A 14,618-nucleotide genomic window follows, 5' to 3' on the forward strand; every position below is an offset into this window, starting at 1 on the left:
GAATTCCCTCCCTAAATCTTTCCTTTAGGATGTTCCTTAAAGCCTACTTCTGACCAAACTTTTGATCATCTGACCTAATATCACCCTATTGGTTTTGCTGTCGACTTTGGGTCATTTTAGTACAGGAGTATGTTAAATGTCATTTATAAAATAAATGATTTGTGGTCATCATCCTATTTCTCCTTCCCATTATGGCTCCTTTTCTTGTAATTGTTCTTCCATGGGATGTGGGCATTGCTGGCAAGGCCAGCATTTGTTGCCCAAACCTAATTGCCCTTGAACTGAGTGACCCCTAGTTCCAGGTTCTCCCACAAGGGGAAACATCCTCTCTACATCCGCCCTGTCAAGACCCCTCAGGATCTTAAAGGTTTCAATCAGATCGTCTCTCACTCTTCTAAACTCCAGCGGATACAAGTCCAACCTTCCCTCATAAGACAACCCGCCCATTCCAGGTATTAGTCCAGTAAACCTTCTCTGAACTACTTCCAACACGCTTACATCCTTCGTTAAATAAGGTGACCAATACTGTACACAGTACTCCAAACATGGTCTCACCAATGCCCTGTACAGCTGTAGCAGAACCTCCCTACTTCTGTATTCAATTCCCCTCACAATAAATGATAACATTCTATTAGCTTTCTGAATTATTCGCTGTACCTACATACTAGCCTTTTGTGATTCATGCACTAGGATACCCAGATCCCTCTGCATCTCAGAGCTCTGCAATCTCTCACCATTTAGATAATAGGCTTATTTTTATTCTTCCTGCCAAAATGGACAACTTCACATTTGCCCACATTATACTCCATCTGCCAGATCTTTTCCCACTAACCTTAACCTCCTATATCCTTTTCTAGCCTTCTTATGTCATCTTCCCATCTTACTTTCTGACCTACCTTTGTGACACCAGCAAATTTAACAGCTATTCCTTCAGTCCCTTCTTCCAAGTCATTTATATAAATTGTAAAAAGTTGAGTCCCAGCACTGATCTCAGTGGCACACCACTCATTACACCCTGCATACCAGAAGATGACCTATTTAAGCCTGCTCTGTTTCCTGTTATCCAGCCAACCTTCTACCCATGCCAATATGTTACCCCCTACACCATGAGCTTTTATTTTCTGCAATAACCTTTGATGTGACACATTATCAAATGCCTTCTGGAAATCTAAGCACAGTACATCCACCAGTTCCCCTTTATCCACAGTGCATGTTACTTCTTCACAGAACATTAATAAATTAGTTCAATATGATTTCTCTTTCACAAAATCATGTTGACTCTGCCTGATTACCTTGATTTTACCTAAGTACCCTGCTGTAATGCCTTTAATTAAAGCTTCTAACGTTTTCCCTATGACAGATGTTAAGTTAACTGGCCCATAGTTTCCTGCTTTCTGTCTTTCTCCCTTTTTGAATAGAGTTACATTCACTATTTTGCAATCAAATGGAATTTGATCCAACAATTTGCTCAGTACCGCTTCCCTGGTGATTATAATTTTCTTGAGTTCCTCCCTCCCTTCCATGTCCTGAATTGTAGCTATTTCTGGGATGTTACTTCTATCCTCTATAGTGAAGACCAATGCAAAATACCTGTTCAATTAATCTGCCATCTCACTTTCCAGTGTTAAGTCCCCAGACTCACTTTCCATAGTACCAACGCTCACTTTGTTAACTCTTTTCTTATTTAAATATCAATTAAATATATTAAATATCAATTCAACATCTTTAACTATCAAATATCTTATTTAAATATCATTTAATCTGCCATCTCCTTATTTTTCCATTATTAATTCCCAAGGCTCGGCATTATATTCCAGAGCTTATTAATTGAATTTTAAATCCCAGCAGCTGCTGTGGTGGGATTTGAACCTGTGTCCCAAAGCATCAGCCTGGAGTCTGGATTACTCGTCCAGTGATACTACCACCGTTTCACCTGTTTCTACTTCAGTCGCGTTTTTTAAAGATTTCCGCCCTCTCCTTCTTTCCCTTCCTGGCTTTCTCTAAGACACTAACCGTCAGATGCCATTTTGAAAGATGGAGCATCGTTATCAAGATCCACTCTGCGCAAAGGGCTGCCAGAGTATTGAGTACAATTTTATAATTACACCATCTGCTATCGTCAGAATGAAGGGCAAGTTAACATCAAAGAGAAGGAGCCGGAATTTTGGGGAAAAGTTGACGAGTTGCTCCATCTTGTCATCCATGTTATATGCCTCGGAGGAAATGGACAATCAACAAAGAGACTCTTTTTGTTTTCCCTTGGGCAGTCCCTCGGGATCGAGGATGACTTGCTTCCACTCCTATCCGATGGGTTCAGAGATGGTTAATAAGTCCAACACGTGATCTGCAGACTCTGCCACATGTTGGAGGGTTGGGGAGATGGCCTGTTTGGAGGATTGCCTGGTCTCTCCCTGGCACCTCGATTACATCTCCGTATGCTCTTGGTGCGGTCCCTCGCTGTGCTCAGTGCCTTCTCCATTTGGGTCGGTCACAAGCCAGGGTCTCCCGTGGGATGTTTGACCTCTTCGGGGACGCTTTGAGGACATCCCTACGGCGTTTCTGCTGTTGCCCCAGGGGGTCTCCTGCAGCGACTGGGTTGAGCAGTCCCTTCATGAGTCTGGTGTCGGGCATACGGATGACACGCCCCACCCAGCAGAGCGGGCTTTGAGTGACCAGCGCCCCGATTCTGGGGCAGGTTTGGCCCAGGAGAGGCTGTTGGAGCTGGGATTAAAATCCTGGAACTCCCTCCCTAACGGCACTACATCACATGGACTGCAGTGATTCAAGGAGGCGGCTCTCCACCACCTTCTCAAGGGGCAATTAGGGATGGGCAATAAACGCTGGCCCAGCCAGCGATGCCCACATCCCTTGAATGAAGCAATGAAAATAAAAGCTCCTTTTCTGCCACTGGATTCGGAGGATCTTGCGAAGGCATCACTGGTGCTACTTCTCCAGTGCTTTGAGGTGCCTGCTGTGGGCTGTCCAAGTGTCTGAAGCAGATCAGAGTGCGGGGATCACTGCTGCCTGGTAAAACATGACCTTAGTCTTGGGTTTGAGAATCTGGTCCCCAAATATTCATTTCCTCAGTTGACCAAAGGCTGAGCCAGCAAATAGGACAACTGACAAAAAGACCATTGGCAGAGCGAATGCTTTTGGGATGTGGATGCCCAGGACGATGTTCCATATTTCCCAACAAAGATTAGCAAGGAAGGGCTGGCGAAAAGAGGAAATTAGTGCAGAACATCAAAGAGAGGAAGATTTACTCCAGTCACGTCGTTAAAGCGGACGTTAGACAGGGGCAGTGGACTGGGTGGTGGGGTATGGGGAAGGGGGTGTTGGGTGGAAGATTGCCAGAAAATGTAGACGAGGGAAGCAGAGGAGAAAATGGATGCTGGATATCATGGAGTGGATGCTGTCAAGCTATGCTGAATGTGTAAGGTTGGCACAGGACAGAGCGAGGTGAAGATCCACGACAGTCAACCTTCTGGGAGGGAGATGAACACCAGTGAATGAATCGCTATTGAAGCTTTCACTGTACGCAAGTCCATCTATGTCCCTCCAGCATGTTTCCATGTCCCACTCATGAGGACAAACACAAGAAACAACCTCCTGCCTCAACCCTGTTCCTGTGTCTGTAAGTTTCTCTTTATATGTGCTCAAGTCGCCGCTGGTTCACTCGCGATTCAAGGATGACATCTACTCAGGGTTGGGAGTTTCTGCTGTGGGCATTCATGTGGCTGATTCTCCTCCCGCACCTCTTTGAGCACTTGGGGCAGGGCCACGAGGTGACGGGATCCAGAGTGCAGGATTTGCTTCCTTTTGTTTCCTTCTCTGCCTCTGCTCTGCCTCATCATTATGACTCAGAGTGTGAGGCAGCTCGATGGACAAGTCCATGCCTTTTTGAACGAGTGGTAGCAAGTTCCTCCCAGTCATTAATGTCAATGCTGCTGTGCTTCAAGGAGAGCTTTGTTGTTTTCTTTGAAATGTTTCCTTTGTCCTCCCCAGAATGTTGGCCATTCGAGAGTTGAGAAAACAGGAGCTGGCAGGGGTAACAGTTTTGACCATCCAGGCACTGCTCAAGTAACCATCCAATCAATGCTCTCTGCCTATGTGCACTCAAACTCATTTGGTACAATTAACAGCAACCCTCATTGTTCCTCCTCTGTCTCTTCCTCCTCCTTCTCCTCATCTGTTCCTCCTCCCCTTCCTCTGCCTCTTCCAGTCACTGCTTCCAAATCCTTCCTCCTCAATCTCCTCCTTCCTGTCCCTAACTCCCTGCAGCCAGCACAGGCACGATGGGCAGAATGGCCTGCTTCTGTTGCTGCATCATTCTCTGGTCCTTTGAGGATTGATGGGCGCCAGGAATGAGGAGATTGCAGAATCACAGAATGGTTACAGCACAGAAGGAGGCCATTCGGCCCATTATTTCTGTACCTGCTCTCTGAATGAGCGACACACTTAGTGCCACTCTCCCACCTTCTCCCCGTAACCTTGCACATTCTTCCTTTCCAGATAACTGTCCAATTGCCTCTCAAAGGCCTTGGTTAAATCTGCCTCCATCACACTCTCGGGCAGCACATCCCAGATCCTAACCACTCGCTGCATAAAAAAGTTTCTCCTCATGTCTCCATTGCTTCTTTAGCCAATGATGTTAAATCTGTGCCCTCTGGTTCTTGATCCTTCCACCAATGGGAACAGGTTCTCCCTATCTACTCTGTCCATGATTTTGAATACCTCCATCAAATCTCCTCTCAACCTTCTCTTCTCCAAAGAGAACAGCCCTGACTTCTCCGATATATTTATGTAACTGAAGTCCCTCACCCCTGGAGCCGCACTCGTGAATCTTTTCTGCACCGTCTCTAATGCCCTCACGTCCTTCCTAAAGTGTGGTGCCCAGAACTGGGCACAATACTCCAGTCGCCATGGAAAGCAGTGACACAGGTCTCAAAGTGTGAACTGAGAGCTCAAGACCTGCGTAGAATGCAACGCCCAGACTGAAAGTGTGTGATGAATGTCAAGCCAGTGATCGGCGTTACACTGAGAGCTGCTTTAAACTCTACAGCCAGGTTCAGCCTCCCGCTGAGCCTTGTCTGCAATAAATTCCCTGATGCTCTGTGGCTTAGGGAGGGATGGGTTAACCCTGTCTGCCCTGTTTAGTTGACGGGAGCCAATCTTGTGTAAAGAGCCATACAGTAATAAATTTCAACCCTCAGGAGGGGAGAATCAGCCAGCTTTCTTTTCGCTCCTGGAAGATGTGTGTCTGTGCGTGTGTGTGTGTGTTTATGGCATAGTGTATGTGTCTTAAAGTGTGAAAGTGAGAGTGTGCATATTTAAAACTGAGTGTGTGGTGGATATGTGTCTGAGAAACGTGTCTGTGCGTGTGACTCTGTGCATGTGACTCTGTGCATGTGACTCTGTGCGTGTGACTCTGTGCTTGAGACTGTCTGTGTGTGTGTATGTATTTTTGTGAGTGTGTACGCATGTGAGAGATTGTGAGTGTATTTCTGAGTGTGCACCAGGGAGTGAGAGTGTGGATATGTGAATACCATCATGTGTTTGCAATTTTGTTTCTCCACATATACAACAGGTAAAGCTGTGCTCTCATGCCCACATGTCCGTCCTTGGCCTGCTGCATTGTTCCAGTGAAGCTCAACGCAAACTGGAGGAACAGCACCTCATCTTCCGACTAGGCACTTTACAGCCTTCCGAACTGTATATTGAGTTCAACAATTTTAGATCATGAACTCTCTCCTCCATCCCCACCCCCTTTCCGATCCCCACCACCTTTTTTTCTAATAATTTATATAGATTTTTCTTTTCCCACCTATTTCCATTATTTTTAAAAGTATTTCCATCAATTGTTTTATCTCTACTTTTTAGCCTTTTTCAATTCCTTCACCCCACCCCCACTAAGGCTATCTGTACCTTGCTTGTCCTGCTTTCTACCCTTAATTAGCACATTCCTTAGATAATATCACCACCTTCAACACCTCTTTGTCCTTTTGTCTGTGACACCTTTTGGTTATCTCCACCTATCACTGGCCCTCTACCTAGCTCTACTTTTCACCCCCACCGCCGCCCCCCCCGCCCTTAAACCAGCTTATATTCCACCCCTCTTCTGTTTTTACTTAGTTCTGTTGAAGGGTCATTCGGACTGGAAACATTAACTGTGTTCCTCTCCGCAGATGCTGCCAGACCTGCTGAGTTTTTCCAGGTACTTTTATTTTTGTTTTGGATTTCCAGCATCCGCAGTTTTTTGCTTTCATCGTAGGTAAAGCTGGGGTACCCTCTATCGAGGGGAGAGGTGGAGAGGAGCGGAAGAGAGACATAGGGAACCCTAACACCACCAGGAGGAGAATCAAGTTCATGGAGAATGAAAATAGTTTTATTAATTTAGCAGCTTACTGCACCTTTGCTATTTACAATTGTCTTTGTGATGTGTTAGCTGCATTCGAGTTCTGAAGGTTTTGTAACTTTGAGTGTTAATGCAGTAAAAGACTCTGACTCCATGAGTCACAATCAATGTACCACTACACAGCTTTCACTGGGAATCCATTGATGTGGGTTGTGGTCCTATTAGTATTGCTGTGTTTCAGTTCTGATTGTGGCAGCAGGGGTTGTGTTCCAACTTGGAGGCAAGTGAAACAGAGATCGATGTCTCCACCACCAGAGAACTGAAGAAATGCTGATGTAGGCATGTGTATACTTGACCGTGCATCTGCCTGAGTGAGTGTGTGTGTGTGTGTGCACGTGAGTTTGTGCACGTGTTTTGTGAGAGTCTCCCTTTGTCTCCCTCTTTCTCTATGATCATATACATCTGCATTTGTGTGAGTGTGCGCATACATATTACTGCACAGCTGTATGTACACATATGTCTTTTTGTGGCCGTATGTGCCCGTCGCTCTGTGTCTCTGAATGAGCGTGTTTGTGTACACGGGGCTATGTATGTACGCACACCTATAAATGTCTGTATGTGTACAGGAATGGATATATAACTTAATATACCTGTCAGTGTATCTGTGTCACTGTTAACCTTTCACTTTGTACACTGTGTTCTCAGCCCAGAATTTGCATTTTCCCCTTTGCAGAGGGAGCATCTTGACCTCTCTCTCTTTTATCTCTGTCTCTTTCTTCAAATCTCTTTGCCTGCCTCCCTTTCGCTCTCTCTTTCTGTACATCCTTCTGGCTGTCTGCCTTTCTTTTCTCGTCCATCTCTCTCACTCTCTCTCTCCCGCTTTCTTTATCTCCCTCTCTACCTCTCTCTTCTTTCTTTCTCACCATCTGTTTCTCTTTCTCGCCATCTGTTTTTCTTTCTCACCATCTGTTTCTCTTTCTCCATCCACCTCGCTCATTCTTTCTCTCTGCCTCTCTCTCAGCTTGTCTCTCTTTCTCTCTCTCCCTGTCTGTGCCTCTTTCCATTTACTTCTCTGTGTTTCTTTGTCTCCCTCTTTCCCTCTTTCTGTATCTCTCTATCTCCCTGTGCCTCTTAGTCTCTCTGTTCTCTCTCTCTCTCCCTCTGTCTATGGCTGTGTGTGTCTCTTTCTGTGCCTCTCTGTTTCCCTCTCTCTCGCTCTATGCTTCTATGTCTCTCTCCCTGTATCTCTTAGTCTTTCCTCTCTCTCTGTCTCTCTCCCCGCCTTTCTGTCTCTCTCTCTCTCTCTCTCTCTCTCCCACTGTCTCTCTCTCTCCCTGTCTCTCTCCCTCCCTCTCTCTGTCTCTCTTTTTCTCTCTCTCTCTTTGTGCTTCTTGGTCTCTCTCTCTATGCCTCTGTGTACCTCTCTTTCTCTGTGCCTCATTCTCTCTCTCTCTCTTTCTCTGTGAGTGCTTCTTAGTTTATCTCTCTCTCTGTCTCTCTCTCTCTCTCCCTGTGCTTCTTAGTCTCTCTCTTGCTCTCTCTCTCATACACACTTTCTCGGCCTTTCTCTCTGTTTCTCGCTCTCTCTCTCTCTCTCTCTCTGTGTCTCCCTCTCACTCTATTTCTCCTTCTCTGTCTGTCTGTCTGCCTGTCTGTCTGTCTCTCTCTCTTTCTCTCCCTGTGCCTCTTTGTCTCTCTTTCTCTCTCTGTCTGTCTGTGACTCTTTCCCTGTCCCTCTCTCCCAGTCTCAGTCTCTTTGACTGTGATTTCAGTGAGTGGGACATAGAGAAATCTGCCTAAGAGCTTTATCTGGGAAAAGAATAAGAATCAGGTTCCGTGCGTCAAAACATGTACACTGAAGGAATGAGAGGTGAGATAAATAGAGAATAAGTCTTTTCTATCAGGTTGTTATAATCAGTCTGATTAATCAAACCACATTGAAAAACAAACCCAGTCACCCATTTGCATCAATTGAAGATAAAGACTTATCCTCATGTGGTGTCTGATCTCATCTCTCAAAACACATCATAGCAACATAGATCACAGACGCAGGAGAACAGCTGCTTTTTTTATTCAACCACATTGCAATTAAATATCAGGTTCCCCGCCACACTGTGCCCAATCCACCACCCATCAGGGGAGGCAAAATAACCCAACGTTTAGATAGAGTCTTTACGATAGTCAATCACCGCAATTTGGGAGAGTCACACACCAAATGTGTCATTCAGCCACCTCAGAACATAGGATCCAGGAGCCGGAGTAGGCCATTCGGCCCCTCGAGCCTGCTCCGCCATTCAGTAAGACCATGGCTGATCTGATTGTGACCTTAACTCCACTTTCCTACCCACCCACACCTCCCCACATAACCCTCAACTCACTTGTCGATCAAAAATCAGTCTAACTCAGCCTTGAATATATCCAATGATCCAGACCCCGCTGCCCTCTGGAGGGGAAGAGAATTGCAGAGACTAACAACCCTCTGAGAGAAGAAATTCCTCCTCATCTCCGTCTTAAATGGGTGACCCCTTATTTTGAAATTGTGCCCCCTGTTTCTAGATTGTCCCCACGAGGGGAAACATCCTCTCAGCATCTCCCTTTGCCGAGACCCCCTCAGAATCTTATATGTTTCAATGAGATCACCTCTCATTCTCCTAAACTCCAATGGGTACAGAGCCAACCTACTCAACCTTTCCTCATAAGACAAACCCCTTCATCCCAGGAATCAGCCAAGTGAACCTTCTCTGAACTGCCTCCAAAGCAAGTATGTCCCTCCTTAAAGTGACGACAACAGTAAACCGTACTCCAGGCTGGTCTCACCAATGCCTTGTACAGTTGTAGCAAGATACTCCATCCCCTTGGAATTAAAGCCAGCATCCCATTTTGCCTCCCTCGTTACTTGCTGTACATTCCTATGAGGAGATATTAGGCAAATGACCAAAAGCTTGGGACAACGAGGTAGGTTTTAAGGAGCGTCTTAAAGGAGGAGAGGGAGGCGGGAAAGGAATTCCGGATCTGAAGGCACAGCCTCCTGTGGAGGAGCAATGAAACTCAACAACACACACAAGAGGCCAGAATTGGAGGAGCGCAGAGATCTTGGAAGGTTGTGGGGCTGGAGGAAGGGGAGAGAGAGAGAGAGGCCATGAAAGGAATTGATAACCAGGGTGAGAATTTGATCGTCGAGGTGCTGCCAGACTAGATGCCAAGTTAGGTCAACGAACACAAGGGACGAAGGGTGAATGGGTTCGAGTTAGGACACGGGGAGCAGCAGGAGATTTGAAATAGCTCATTTCAGTGGATAAGAACTCCAGGAAGTCTACCCCCTCCCCCGCCACAACCCCCGGCCAACCCCCCAAAGGTGGTAATTGCAGGACTGACCATATAGCACCTCGCCGAACATCCCGCTGACCTTACAGTCCACTGAGACCTGGGAAAGCCAAAGCAGGAATGAGCTGCCATAGGTTTGGCGTAGAATTTACACTCTAACCCTAAGGCCAGAATTTTTAGCTCGGCGGGTGAGAGTGGGCCCGATCCGGCTGAGCGTGCCTATGTCAACGCGCGATTGTTCAGTCGGTGGGTGCACACCGACAATTAAAAGGCCTATTAAGGGCTTTAAGTTATTATAATTGTCCTGAATTTTTCACTCTCCATCCAACCTAAGGGTCGGCGAGCAGGCGAAAAGGCCAAGCGGCCTTTGCATTTTTTTTTTGGATACCTCATCCACGGGCGGGATGAGGTTTCCAAAAGCAAATAATAATAAAATAAAAACTTTAATTCGTAATTGGAAACATGTCCCTGCCCGTGTGACAGAGTCACGTGAGGGGACACGTGTTATTAAATTTTCCTGACGTTTAGTCATTTTTTTCAATATGTTCTACATCTCCCTGAGGCAGCTCCGTGCCTCAGGGAGACTATTCGGCGCTAGGCCAGCTCACCCTACTTCCACACTGCTCTGCCCACCCCCCCACCCCGGCCCATACAGGCAGCGCCCAGCACTGACACTTGCGTATTAGGCTGGGTGGGCCTTAATGGTCCCCCCCCACGTGAAATCGCGGTGCGCTGTCCATTCCTGACCACCACCCCCCCCCCCCCCTTCCAGTCCCGCACGCCAAGGACAAAACTCTGCCCTACGAGTGCGATATGGTCATTCCTACAAGACCTCCGACAATCTCCCACCAGGTACGAGACAAGGAGAAACCCCTTCCCCACCCACCCACTTTGAATCAGGTAGCACAGAAGGAGGCTATTCGGCCCATCATTCCCCCTGCCAGCTCCTTGGAAACGCCCTCTCCAATTAGCCCCAGTCTTCCCCTTGCAATTTCTTGCCCCTTCAAGTGTGCGTTCAATTACCCCCTTTTGAAAGTTACGATTGAATCTGCTTCTACCGCCCCTTCAGGCAGCGCCTTCCAGGCCACAATGGGCTGTAACTTCCAAGCCCCCAGAGCAGTCCATCCTGGGTGGGAGGTCACCCCAAAAGTGGCGCTGGGATCCCACCCCCGTTCCCAGGTAGTTGCCTGGGAATTTCAAACTTCCGATGCACAATTGACCTGCTCTGGGAAGTGTGTGAAAATGTGATTTAGATTGCAAACTTTGTATAATTCTGACTCTTTCGCGAATAGTTACCCAGAAAAAGTTGGAAGAATTAAAACCGCTTCTAGGTAACTACTGCACAGACCCACACCGACAGCCCCTCAGTGGGACTCTACCCATACCTGCGAACCCCCAAGGGGTCTTCCCAACCATCCCCCAATTATCATCCTGCCAAGGGCCTCCCCCTCCTCCATCATGGGACTTCCCCTGAATCCCAGGGGACTCCCTCCACCCCAACTACCTCCCCATGGGCCTCCCCCTCCCCTGGCCCTCCTCCCCGACACCCACACCGAGACATCCCCAAACCCCTGACTAACCCCCAGAGCCGACCCGACCTCCCCCTCTGCCGACTGTCCGAGCCTCCATCCTGACCGTCCACCAGGGACCAGTGGAGGCTGGGTCATCGACTGTATTCAAAGTTGAGGTAGGTGGGTGGTTGATCAATAAGGGAGTTATGGGGGGCAGGAAGGAAAGTGGAGTTAAGGCTACAATCAGATCAAACCATGGCCTTTTTGAATGGCATAGTAGGTTGGAGGGGCTGAATGGCCTACTCCTGCTCCTAATTCTTACATTTTTTATGTGCCACCAACTGAGCCAAGATGTACCTGTCCTGGGAGTGTTTGATGGGGACAGTGTAGAGGGAGCTTTACTCTGTATCTAACCCCGTGCTGTACCTGTCCTGGGAGTGTTTGATGGGGACAGTGTAGAGTGAGTTTACTCTGTATCTAACCCCGTGCTGTACCTGTCCTGGGAGTGTTTGATGGGGACAGTGTAGAGCGAGCTTTACTCTGTATCTAACCCCGTGCTGTACCTGTCCTGGGAGTGTTTGATGGGGACAGTGTAGAGTGAGCTTTACTCTGTATCTAACCCCGTGCTGTACCTGTCCTGGGAGTGTTTGATGGGGACAGTGTAGAGTGAGCTTTACTCTGTATCTAACCCCGTGCTGTACCTGTCCTGGGAGTGTTTGATGGGGATAGTGTAGAGGGAGATTTACTCTGTATCTAACCCCAGGGCTGTACCTGTTTGCTTTGAGGGTTGTTGATAATCAGAGCGCACTTGTGGTTAAAATGGAGTTACACCTACAGAGAGGGCGTGTTGAAATACTTAATGAGGCAGCCACAGGAAGGGGAGCTGTGAAATGACTAAAAATTATTCCCTTCATTTAGTACCAGCTCTTTCAAAGCATTAATTAGCAAAGGACTGTAAATGGAAGCTGCTGGGTAAACTTTGGTGGAGAAAGAGATGAGTCACACAGGACCAAACAGATGTTCGGTGCCAATAGCAAAACTAACAACCACAACAACTTACATTTATGTGGCGCCCTTAACGTAGTAAATCACCCCCCAAGGTGCTTCGCAGGAACATCAATTGGATAAAATATGACCTCAAGCCGCGTAAGGACGGGTGAACTACAGCTTGCTCCAAGAGAGTGGGTCCTGAAGGAGGAGAGAGAGGGAGAGGTTTAGGTAGGAAATTCCAGGGCCCAGGCAGCTGAAAGCACGGCTGCCAATGGCAGAGCGATTAAAATCGGGGATGCTCAAGGGGCCAGAACTGGAGGAGTGCAGAGATCTCCAAGGGTTGTGGGGCTGGAGGATGTTAGAGAGATAGGGAGACATTTGAAATCCTTGTTGTTCTCACCCTCTAAGGGACCAACGCTTCAGCTACTCCCTTTTTTATATACTTGTAGAATCTTTTACTGTCTGTTTTTATCGTTCTTGTCCAATTTCTCCCCCTTTTTATTTTTTTCAGTCAGCCTTTGCAGGTTTTTAAAACCTTCTGGAGCTTAGCGCTAATCCATGCTGCACCAGACATCTTTTCTTTCAATTTGATACCATCCTTGGCATCTTTAGTATTAGCCATGCATGATATCTCTTTGTTGTAGAATCTTTCCTGCTCAGTGGAGTATATCTTTGTTGAGAGTTATGCAAAATCTCCTTAAGTGTCTGCCACTTAGACGCTTGCTGTCTCCTGATAGACAGAGAGAGGAAAGTTTTGAATTTACAGGGAGATGGGGGGAAGTAACATCACAGGGAAGAGAAGGAAGGTGGGGTTTAGAATCCAGCCTGAGCCAGCAGAGATTGTAAAAAGGTATTTTAATTGCAGGGGGCGACAAACTGATGAGGTGGGGAATGGGCCGGCCCTTTCGAAGGGCCATCACAACATGATGGGCGGAATGGCCTCCTTCTGTGCTGTAGAAGCTGTGGATCAGAGGGTAGCACCTTTGCCTCCCCGTTCGAAGGTTGTGGGTCACTGCGCACGCTCCAGGGAGCATAAAATCCAGGCTGACACTCCCGATGCAGTGCTGAGGAAGTGCCGCAGTGCCAGAGGTGCTGTCCTTTCAGTGAGACGTTAAACAAAGCCTCCGTCTGCCCTCTTGCACGGATGCGACTAAATTCGGTAGCGCTATTTTCATTCTGCTCAGTGTCCCAGCCAATATTTAACCTTCACACAACATCTGTAAAACAGGTGATCGGATCATTTACCTCAGGGTTGTTTGTGGGAGCTTGCTGTACACAAATTGGCTGCCACGTTTACTGCATTACAACAGTGACTGCACTTCTAACATATGGAAGTGGCTGAGATTGCAAACAGTGTGGTGTAAATGTTAGTCTTTGGCCAGATCACCATCATATCTGACCAGCCGTAAAGTTCAGATGCATCCAGTCATTTGCCCTCTTGCAGGTTGCACTGGAGGACTGGGCTCTGCTATCCTGTTGGGCACTGCTCTACAACAAGGATCGGATGGTGCACTGGAATGCGATCCAAAGAGTGTGAGTAAGGCATTACCATTACTGAATCCCCCAACCTCAATATCCTGGGGGTTACTGTTGACCAGGAGTAACTGAATCAGCCATATCAGTGGGTCAGTGGAGATTTTAAAAGCAATTTTAACTGCTGGGTGACAAACAGATTTTGTGGCAGGGTGGGGGTAATGGAACAGCCCCTTCAAAGAGCCAACAGGAGCTCGATGGGCCCAATGGCCTCCTTCTGTCCTGTAGAGGTTGTGGCCAATCATCCCCATCCTTAGCTGTGGAATTCTTTAGGGAGTAACTTAGCCCCAAAGCCTGCCCACCATCTACAAGGTACAAGTCAGGAGTGTGATGTAATACTCTCCACTTGCCTGGATGAGTGCGGTTCCCACAACACTCAAGAAACTCAACACCACCCCATTTGATTGGCGCCCCATCCACCACCTTAAACGTTCACTCCCTCCACCACCGACACACAGTGCCAGCTGTCTGTATCATCTACAAGATGCACTGCAGGAACTCACCAAGACTCCTTCAACTGCACCTGCCAAAACTGTGACCACTGCCACCCAGAAAGGCAAGGGCAGCAGACACATGGGGACACCACCACCTGGAAGTTCCCCTCCAAGCCACTCACCAGCCTGACTTGGAAATTTATCGGCCGTTCCTTCACTGTCGCTGGGCCAAAATCCTGGAACTCCCTCCCTAACAGCGCTGTGGGTGTACCTACACCACATGGACTGCAGCGGCTCAAGAAGGCAGCTCACCACCACCTTCTCAAGGGGCAATTAGGGATGGGCAATAAACGCTGGCCCAGCCAACGAAGCCCACATTCCAGGAAAGAATCTAAAAAAATAATTCCCCTGACATTGTTCTAGAAAAGCCCAGGGGGAGTCCTGGTCAGATTTTACCCTCAACCAACACCC

The sequence above is a fragment of the Carcharodon carcharias genome, chromosome 33 (assembly GCF_017639515.1).
Source record: "Carcharodon carcharias isolate sCarCar2 chromosome 33, sCarCar2.pri, whole genome shotgun sequence".
Taxonomy (NCBI): Eukaryota; Metazoa; Chordata; class Chondrichthyes; order Lamniformes; family Lamnidae; genus Carcharodon; species Carcharodon carcharias.